This window comes from Palaemon carinicauda, chromosome 42 (genome assembly GCF_036898095.1).
Source record: "Palaemon carinicauda isolate YSFRI2023 chromosome 42, ASM3689809v2, whole genome shotgun sequence".
In the NCBI taxonomy this organism is placed as follows: Eukaryota; Metazoa; Arthropoda; class Malacostraca; order Decapoda; family Palaemonidae; genus Palaemon; species Palaemon carinicauda.
This window is the reverse complement of record NC_090766.1, coordinates 32,976,009-32,987,352: the sequence shown is the minus strand read 5'-3', so window position 1 is coordinate 32,987,352 and position 11,344 is coordinate 32,976,009.

Here is an 11,344-nt window from a genome sequence, read left to right as displayed (position 1 = left end):
TTTTATATACACTTAAAATCCGTAATTTGAATTGGAAATTCTCCGTACAAAAAATTTAACTGTTCTCAGTCGTATTTCAGTAAAATATAGGCGACCGTAATTTATTTACCCTACTTTGTTATTATTTTTTACGGGTTGGTGATCGTAATATCACTCCTTTACGTCAATATATCCGTTTTTAAGAGGGTAAATGCCTGGCAACATTTATTACAGGAATTTTACCGTTTTTAATGCAGATTTTTAACAGTATATATATATATATATATATATATATATATATATATATATATATATATATATATATATATGTATATATATGCATATATATATATATATATATATATATATATATATATATATATATATATATATATATATATATATAAATATATTCATATATATTTATATATGTATATATATATATATATATATATATATATATATATATATATATATATATATATGAATATATATACTGTATATGTATATATATATATATATATATATATATATATATATATATTTATATATATGAATATATATACTGTATATATATATATATATATATATATATATATATATATATATATATATATATATACATACAGATTAATTTACATCATGGTTTCTTAGGCTGGTAATAAAAGTAATTTATGTTCCCTGGAAATAGTTTTTGGCGTTTAAATTTTTGCTTCTATTTTTAATTATCGGAAGCGTGTAAACGTGTCATATAATTTTAATGGGATAACGTTATATATATATATATATATATATATATATATATATATATATATATATATATACGTATATATATATTTATATATATATATATATATATATATATATATATATATATATATATATATATATATATATATATATGATGGTTTATTTTTCTGGCAATAAAAGAAATTTATACTACCTGTAAATACTAGCAATCAAACATTGTCTTTTTTAATGAAAGGATAGAACTTTATATTCCCTATAAACTTACTCGACTAAATCTCTCTTTCATTTTCGAACCAACAAAGAAAATATGAAATTTATATTGGCAATCAAAATTTTGTTATTGTTTTTTATTGATATGTATATATCCCATAAATATACTAACCTAAATCTTCCCTCCAATATCGAAGCAACAAAGAATATATGTAATATATTTTGTCTGTTTTTTACCTCTTTTAGATTTTTACTGCATCGATAAGAATAAAAGATTTTATATTTTATTTATCTATTATTTAACATGTAGTTTAGTCATTCTTCCACTGTGTCTGCAACAGACGAACGAAGTCTCTCTCTCTCTCTCTCTCTGCACATTTATATATATATATATATATACTGTATATATATATATATATATATATATATATATATATAATGTATATATATATATATATATATATATTATATATATATATATATACATATATATATATATATATATATATATATATATATATATATATATATATATATATATATACATATATATATATATATAGAGAGAGAGAGAGAGAGAGAGAGAGAGAGAGAGAGAGAGAGAGAGAGAGAGAGAGAGAGAGAGACTTATTTGCTTTTATACTCTTAGTTTAATATTTCTTTTACTCCTTATTTATAATCAATATCGGCGTCAATGACTTTCAATGTCAGGATGACCGAAAACTTCAATCTCTCTCTCTCTCTCTCTCTCTCCTCTCTCTCTCTCTCTCTCTCTCTCTCTCTCCGTCGAAATAAATAGCGAAAATAATTAACCTAAGAATCCGTTCTTCTAAAATCCCAAAAGATCGTCTTGTCAACTGGAGAGGATAATGACAAGGGATCCGGGACTTAATATCCGTAAGTTATAAGGCGGAAAGTTCTAATCGTCTTAATTAGGCGCCGTTGTGAATAATCAGGATTATAATTTCTTTTCCCGCGCATTTCGCTAAAGTTGGACGACCCAACCCGTTCCAGAATTGCGCGTTTATTCTCGAGGTTTTTGGCGCGAAATTGGCCACTTGAAGTCCTTGCGCATTTGGCACTCCTATCTCTCTGTTTTGTTATAATAAATATAGCTGTGTCTAATCCACTACAGGACAAAGGCCTCAGACATGCCCTTGGCTAGTTTTCATCATCACGCTGGCCAGTGCGGATTAGTGATGGTGGGAGTTTTTCGTCTGATCGCTTTTAGTGAACTTAAACAACTACAGCTAATGCAGTTACAGGGCAAAATCCTCAGATATGTCTTTACTCATTTCTGAGATTTGGTCAGTTTTCATCATCACGCTGGCTAGTGCGGTTTGGTGATGGTGGGAGATCTTCGTATGATCGTTCATAGCATACATCAACAACTATAACAAATGCAGCCGTTTCTAGTCCACTGCAGGACAAATGCTTCAGACATGTTCTTCATTTCTGGGATTTGGTCAGTTTTCATCACGCTGGCTAGTGCGGAGTGGTGATGGTGGGAGATTTTTCGTCTTATTTGTCACACCAAACATTAACAACAACTAAAAATAGCCGTTTCTTGCCCACTGCTGAACAAAGGCCTCAGATATGTCCTTATTCATGTCTGGGGTTTAGCCAGCTTTCATCACCACGCTGGCCACTGTGGATTGATTGGTGATGGTATGAGGTTTTTGTCAGATCGCTCGCAACAAACCAACCTAGTAAGGGTGGCCCTGACTAGTACAGCTTTGCCAATCATGGCCATCCGTAAACCCTTTCACCACGTTAAAGTATAGTCTTTCTATCTAGATAAATATCTACCATATATCTATCCATTATGTACAATATCTATCTATCTATATATCTTTCTATTCATGTCTATCAATCTATTTGTATATTTCCCTATCTTTCTAAATATCGTTCTATCTATCTATCAATCTATCTTCATTGTTTTCTAGCTATTCATAAATCTGTCTTTCTCAATAACGTTCTATCTATCTATCAATCTATCTATCTGTCTATCTATCTTCGTGGTTTTCTAGCTATTCATATATCTGTCCTTCTGAATGTCGTTCTATCTATCTATCAATCTATCTATCTGTTTATCTATCTTCATGGTTTTCTAGCTATTCATATATCTTTCTGAATATCGTTCTATCTATCTATCAATCTACCTATCTGTCTATCTATCTTCATGGTTTTCTAGCTATTCATATACATTTGTCTTTCTAAATATCGTTCTATCTATCTGTCAATCTATCTATCTGCCTATCTATATTCATGGTTGTCTAGCTATTCATATATCTGTCTTTTTAAATATCGTTCTATCTATCTATCTGTCAATCTATCTATCTGCCTATCTATATTCATGGTTTTCTAGCTATTCATATATCTGTCATTTTAAATATCGTTCTATCTATCTATCTGTCTATCTATCTTCATGGCTTTCTAGCTATTCCTATATCTGTCTTTCTAAATATCGTATCGTATCTCGTATTTATGACCAAATATTTCCTTTTACTTCCAGACAAGTTTGGACTTCTGGAAGTGACGCTCTGCAAAAGTTGATCCAGAACGTGCTATGCTTTGCTTAGAAGTTCTCTCTCTCTCTCTCTCTCTCTCTCTCTCTCTCTCTCTCTCTCCTCTCTCTCTCTCTCTCTCTCTCTCTCTCTCTCTCTGTGTGTGTGTGTGTGTGTGTGTGGTCAAACCTTCTATCAGGCTATAACCGGCTTTGGAAAAGTAGAAAGCTACAAGCTCAAGGGTTCCAATAGGGAAAGCAGCCCAGTGAGGAAGGGAAATAAGGAAATATCAAATGAGATATATATATATATATATATATATATATATATATATATATTATATATATATATATATATATATATATATATATATATATATATATATATATATATATATAAATATATATATATATATATATATATATATATATATATATATATATATATATATAATGAATACAAAAAATGCAGCAGCTATTTTAAGATCAGTAACAACGGTAATAAAGTTCAGTCTTACATAAACTATAGAACGGGACCTCTTCAACAAGGTGGCCTATTGCAAACGTCCCTCTGCCTGGCGATCGCCGGACTGGGGTTCGAGTCCCGCTCAAGTGCGTCAGTTTTTTGTAGTGTCTGCATCTTTACCATCCTGTGAGCTAACGATGGGGGAGCCTATAGGTCTACCTACTGAGTCATCAACAACCACTGCCTGGCTTTCCCTGGTCCTAGCTTGGGTATTTTGCGCTGATCATATGTATATATGGTCAGTCTCTGGGGCATTATCATTGAACCATGTCTCTACCATTCATGAACGGTCTTTAAAGCTTTTAAAGGAGTCATGCCAACCTATTCAGGGAAATAGAATTTACAAAAATTTTAATTTCTAATTTTTTAAGATGTCCCTTTTCAATAAAATTTAAAAAAAAAATTAAATTCCAAAATTTTAAGATAGCCTTTTTTAATGGAATTTACAAAAAGTTTTAAATTCTAAAATTATAAGATATCCTTTTCAATAGAATTTTGAAAAAGTTTGAAATCCCAATATTTCAAGATATCCCTTTGCAATAGAATTCTGAAAAAAGGTTAAAATTCCAACATTTTAAGATGTCCTTTTGCAATAGAATTTTGAAAAAGTTTTAGATTCCAATATTTCAAGATGTCCTTTTTGAATAGAATTTACAAAACGTTTTAAATTCTAATATTTCAAGATGTCCTTTTTCAATAGAATTTACAAAATGTTTTAAATTCTAATATTTTAAGATGTCCTTTTTTAATAGAATTTACAAAACGTTTTAAATTCCAATATTTTAAGATGTTCTTTTTGAATAGAATTTACAAAACGTTTTAAATTCCAATATTTTAAGATGCCCTTTTTCAATAGAATTTACAAAACGTTTTAAATTCTAATATTTTAAGATGTCCTTTTTCAATAGAATTTACAAAACGTTTTAAATTCCAATATTTTAGGATGTCCTTTTTCAATAGAATTTACAACACGTTTTAAATTCCAATATTTTAGGATGTTCTTTTTCAATAGAATTTACAACACGTTTTAAATTCCAATATTTTAAGATGTCCTTTTTCAATAGAATTTACAAAACGTTTTAAATTCCAATATTTTAAGATGTTCTTTTTCAATAGAATTTAGAAAACGTTTTAAATTCCAATATTTTAGGATGTTCTTTTTCAATAGAATTTACCACACGTTTTAAATTCCAATATTTTAGGATGTCCTTTTTCAATAGAATTTACAAAACGTTTTAAATTCCAATATTTTAGGATGTCCTTTTTCAATAGAATTTACAAAACGTTTTAAATTATAATATTTTAAGATGTTCTTTTTCAATAGAATTTACAAAACGTTTTAAATTCCAATATTTTAAGATGTCCTTTTTCAATAGAATTTACAAAACGTTTTAAATTCCAATATTTTAAGATGTTCTTTTTCAATAGAATTTAGAAAACGTTTTAAATTCCAATATTTTAAGATGTTCTTTTTCAATAGAATTTACAAAACGTTTTAAATTCCAATATTTTAGGATGTTCTTTTTCAATAGAATTTACAAAACGTTTTAAATTCCAATATTTTAAGATGTCCTTTTTCAATAGAATTTACAAAACGTTTTAAATTCTAATATTTTAAGATGTCCTCTTTCAATGGAATTTTCAGAAAGTTTTAAATTCCAATATTCTAAGAAGTCTTTTTTCATTGCAGTCTCTTCCATCTCGAACTCTTGAATTAAATGTTCATAATTACCTTAATAATTCATCCTTTTATCCAAAGACGCTGATATCCTTTTTCTCCGTGAGAGAAATTTTTTCCGTCTCGCTGAGTTTTGCCTTTTACCGGCAGCAAATAGTATTTTCATATTTTCCGACTCATAAGATGTAATCAAATTGGGAAATTATATTATCCTTGGTACCTACTTACCCGCCCTCTCTCTCTCTCTCTCTCTCTCTCTCTCTCTCTCTCTCTCTCTCTCTCTCTCTCTCTCTCTCTCTCTCTCTCTCTCTCTCTCTCTCTCGATTTAGCCTGAAATCAATCTGATGGGTTGTGTTATGTGTGTATGAATGCATGTCCATATAACTATTGTATTTATTTTATGTGATAACCATTATTATTGATGGAATGAAGACTTTTTACTTTGACTTTGACTCTCTCTCTCTCTCTCTCTCTCTCTCTCTCTCTCTCTCTCTCTCTCTCTCTCTCTCTCTCTCTCTCTCTCTCTCTCTCTTTTCTGCTCTGGCCTCGCACCACAGCTCAGTTTAGAAACCAAAGGACCATTTTTTTTTTTTCAAATATAATGAAGGTATAAAGGTTTAAAGGCCGCTTATGAGTGGAAGAGGAAAGGGCAGTGACAATACACTAGCTAGCAAGACAATGCCTTAGAGACTAACCCTATATGGTGTACATATGATCAGCGCCCAACCTAGGACCAGGGTGAGCCAGGAAATGGTTGCTGATGACTCATCAACCATATAGGCATCCCCAAACCCTTAAATCCGTAGCTCACAAGGATGGTGAGGTTGCAGACACTACAAGAAACTATCGAGCTTGAGCGGGACTCGAACCCCAGACCGGTGATCGCAAGGCAGGGACATTTCCAATAGGCCACCACAACCTTAAAGAGAGACAATATGGTTGCAGTTTTCAAATCCAATATGACTGTTGATAAAAGAAGTCGATTGAGTACCTAGCTGGCAGTCAGATGCTGTGGGTTGCAGCTTCGTTGGAGAGAGGAAAAGGAGTAATAAAAAATAAGCTTCTCTCTCTCTCTCTCTCTCTCTCTCTCTCTCTCTCTCTCTCTCTCTCTCTCTCTCTCTCTCTCTCTCTGGTGTAATAAGTGGCTCTTTTTGCGATCAATGTCCGGATTTCCTTCAGCCGGAGCTCTCTTTGATACGACAATTTCACCAAGGCAAACAAATTTCTCTCAGTTCAGCCTTTCCATATTTAGAGACATACAAACCATGTATCTTTTTCCTTACGCGAAGTTTTTAGAAAAATATGAATTTTTATTCAATGAATCGATATATATATAGTTAATAGAATCTAAAAATTGAAATCATGCGGGTGTGCCAAGGGAGTTGGAACTTTATTTTTCTATTTTGGGTATATCTGGGAAACAGTTTTTAGTATTTTTTCTCTTTTTTGACGTTTAACAATATAGTTCAGTGGGTATAAACTCAGGACCTCACAAACTCTGAACGATCGCTATGTTATTAAAACTTATATGCCAAGTTTTTCATCTCTCTCTCTCTCTCTCCTCTCTCTCTCTCTCTCTCTCTCTCTCTCTCTCTCTCTCTCTCTCTCTCTCTGATCCACTTCTTATTCAATATATCTTTTGTTTTCTGGCCCCACTTTGATGTACTCTGATTCAATTTCTGTTCCCTTTGTCCTATAAATGATTCATATGAAAAAAAAAAAAAAAAAAAAAAAAAAGTCCTGAGGCTCTCGACTAGTTTGCATCTTTCTCACGGCAAAGAGTAATTTTGTTTATTTCTACCCCCCCCCCCATAAAAAAAAAAAATCTGGTGTGTTCTTTTCTGTTGGTCTGGAACTATTGCGTTATTTTCGTCGCAGAAAAATAATACTTGAAATAGACTAGATCAGAAGGCACACGCACACACACACACACACACACATACATATATATATATATATATATATATATATATATATATATATATATATATATATATATATATATATATATATATATATATATATATATATATATATATATATATATATATTGATAATGACTAAAGCACAGGCCTGAATAAGGACATGTGTGAGGCCTTTGTCCTGTAGTGGACTAGAAACGGCTGCATTTGTTGTTGTTGTTGTGTGTATATCTATCTATCTATCTTTCTATCTATCTATATCTATATATATATATATATATATATATATATATATATATATATATATATATATATATATATATATATATGTGTGTGTGTGTGTGTGCGTGTGTGAGTATGTGTGTGTGTGTGTGTGTGTGTAGCCATGAAAATCAAAATGAAAATACTTGATTGAATCTAATACTTTCGTCTTATTTAGGGCATCGTCAGACTGGCAATGAGTTCGACGATTGTCACTAATAAGAGGAAAGTACTAATTCCAATCAAGTCTTTTTACTTTTCGTTTAGAGGCTATAAACCATTTTTTATGCTCATCACGTTTCAGCTTTCGTGATTTTATACATCCATTAATAGCTGAATTGTTGATGAGCCTCCCTTTCAGAACGCTTCCACTTTACTTCTCAAATTCAAGTTCACACGAGGATCATCAATAGTACGTTGTTCGGCACACACAACCTGCCTCTCTCATTCACTCTGGAACTTCTTCGATTACTAAGTCATACTATTCTAATGAGTCTTTCAATTGTTTCAACTAATGCTCTATAGATTGTCTGAATTATACACTCTTTTCCGCTAGCCTATCGTCACCAATTCACTCCACATGACTGAACCATTTCGAGAAATTGCTCTATTCCAGCCTTTCATCATTGTTAACATTCTCATCACTTTTACTTACCTCCACGTTTCCTGCCTAATCTGCATAATCTTACAATAATTTGTTTTCTTTTGTTTATATTTATTGTTCATATTTCTCTTCCATAAAGGAGAATTGGTTCATCAACACAGGTAATTCATGTCTCTTTCTAATGTCTTACACACATTACTTTAGTAATTCATGTCTCTAACCTCTTTCATGAATTACTTTAACATACGTCTTCTTTCATGATATCAGGCAATCAATGAATATTAAATATCTCTCTCTTCACAAATATGATAAATGCATTTTCAATATAGCAAAACGTTGTTGATTTTGTCAAAGTAATAATATACATTAAACATTCCAACGAATTCAGACAAATGCATAATCTATGCAAAGGGTCTTATTTGATAATTTTTGTTTTAGAGTTAAAAGAAAGGATTTAACTTAAGGGAAAATCTCTCTCTTAAGTATCCAGTTTCCAAAAATAAACTCTGACTCATCGAGAAGCACTTTGGCCATGCAGAGCTTTAATGAATTAGTAACACAGCCATCGAGGGAGGTAAATATTACAGCTCCGTGATGAAAGCGTTCACTTTACCCAGAAATTATGGTGGCCGATGTTTCGTGTTAAGTGCTGCTATAAAATCTTATCCGCTTTTCTTTATTTTTCATTTCGGTATTTGCGTAATGCATTGTACTAACTTACTTTAAGATAGCTTATCTTATCTTATAATATATTTATAACTCAGATACTTGACCAATTGTGAATTGGGTAATTGCAATGAAAAAGTAGACATGAATTCTTATTTCAAATCGGTAACCCTAATATACATAATCCCATGTTCATCAGTTGCTCCTGTTCTGTAACTCGTCTCTTATTTTACCCTTCTGCCCCCAGATCTTAAAGGCATATTGTACTCAATGAATTACGGTGAAAACAACTGTTCCTTGTCTCATACCTACTTTTACACAACAGTTCCCTACCTCAGACCTACTTTTACACAATTGTTTCCTGACTCAGAAATACTTTTACACAATTGTTCCCTGCCTTAGACCTACTTTTACACAATTGTTTCCTGACTCAGACCTACTTTTACACAATTGTTTCCTGTCTCAGACCTACTTATACACAACAGTTTCCTGTCTCATAAATACTTTTACACAATTGTTCCCAGTTTAGACCTACTTTTACATAATTGTTCCCTGTCTCAGATCTACTTATACACAACAGTTTCCTGACTCAGAAATACTTTTACACAAAACGAGTCAATCTCTCCTCAGCCTTGATAACGCATGCTTCACTCACAACCAAAACGTTTCTGATCGCTATGAATTACATGACGTTATCCATCGTAGTACAACTTATCACAAATGATGCCTTAGCTGGTATTTCATGATTTCATTGACAAAGGAATGTTTGAGATCAAAGGTCGCTTGGTAATAACACACGAAACGCATTTGATCTTGCATTCATTCTGTTCGTGCATACTTTGCATTCCTGTGATCTCCTGCCATGAATCAAATGGCAAAGTGCGAATTATATTGCTCTCTTTTTGCAGTATTATCTTAGGAATAAATTGCATTTATTGTATATTTATGGTGTAAAATCAAAGAAGCTGAAAATTTAGCTGATGTGTATTTAATGTTGCCCTTCAGTATGTGGTAAGAAATCAAGAGAGATGTTCTGTCCATATATATAATGTCTATGAAAATGCCGCTAGGGATACAAGACTCACTGGCAAAACAATAAGCAAAATCTGTATTACAGATATTTATTAGCGGGAGGTCATTATTGTTTATGGGGCTTTATCTTCTCTCCCACCGTTAGCCCTACATTAAAGGGTTGGTTACCCAATGCGCCATCTCCAATGCCTTCTATCAAAGACACCATCTTCCACTAAACCTCTTCTCTCCATATCATCCCTCACTTCATCCCGTCATCTAATTCACTGCCTCCCTCTCAATCTTGTCCCCCTAACAGGTTCTTCCCAAGCCCTCTCCACTCCCTCCCAAATATCCATCCTCCCCGCATGTCCAAACCATCTCAATCGTGATACTCTGATCACCTCTGTAATCCTTACTACGCCTGCCTAATTATTTCATAATTTTCCAATCTAAGTGAAGATACTTTCGATGGTTTTCTGTGATCGATCAAACGAAAATCTCTCACTATCACCAATCCTCGCTGGCCAGCGTGGTAAAGAAAACTGGCCACACCCCAGACTTGGATTGACTTGTCTGAGGCTTTTGCCCTGCAGTGGACTAGAAACGGATGCATTTGGTGTTGTTATATATATATATATTTGCATATACTTATATATATATATATATATATATATATATATATATATATATATATATATATATATATATATATATGTGTGTGTGTGTGTGTGTGTGTGTGTGTGTGTGTGTGTGTGTATATTACTTCCTTTAGAAAGGGTGACTTCAGAAAAGTAGAATTTCAGTTTCTCTGCCAACTTTATTAACCAAAATATACACTGGTACACATTTCTAATAGTATGGTAAGCTGGTAGTGAATCAAAGACCAATCAAAACGCGAGTCGAGTACTGTACCCCTCAGCCAGCTTCCTCTATAGCTGAATGCTCCTTTCAATATAAGCAATTATGACATATATAGAATATAAATCAATAGAAAAAGGTTATCAACTCGAATGCATCCAAGAACACTCTGATTTTTAAATACTATTCCTTCCATCCAATCCAAAGCTTTGACTTCTCTGAAAACGTCCAATCAAGCCAAAACAGAACATCCCTAAAAAAAAAAAAAGAAACTGCTATGAATCAAGGGATAAAATAGCTCTAATGAAAATCAGCTCAACGGCTGTTAAAACGCATCAAGTATTAAACGAAAGAAAAAAAAAACGGACCA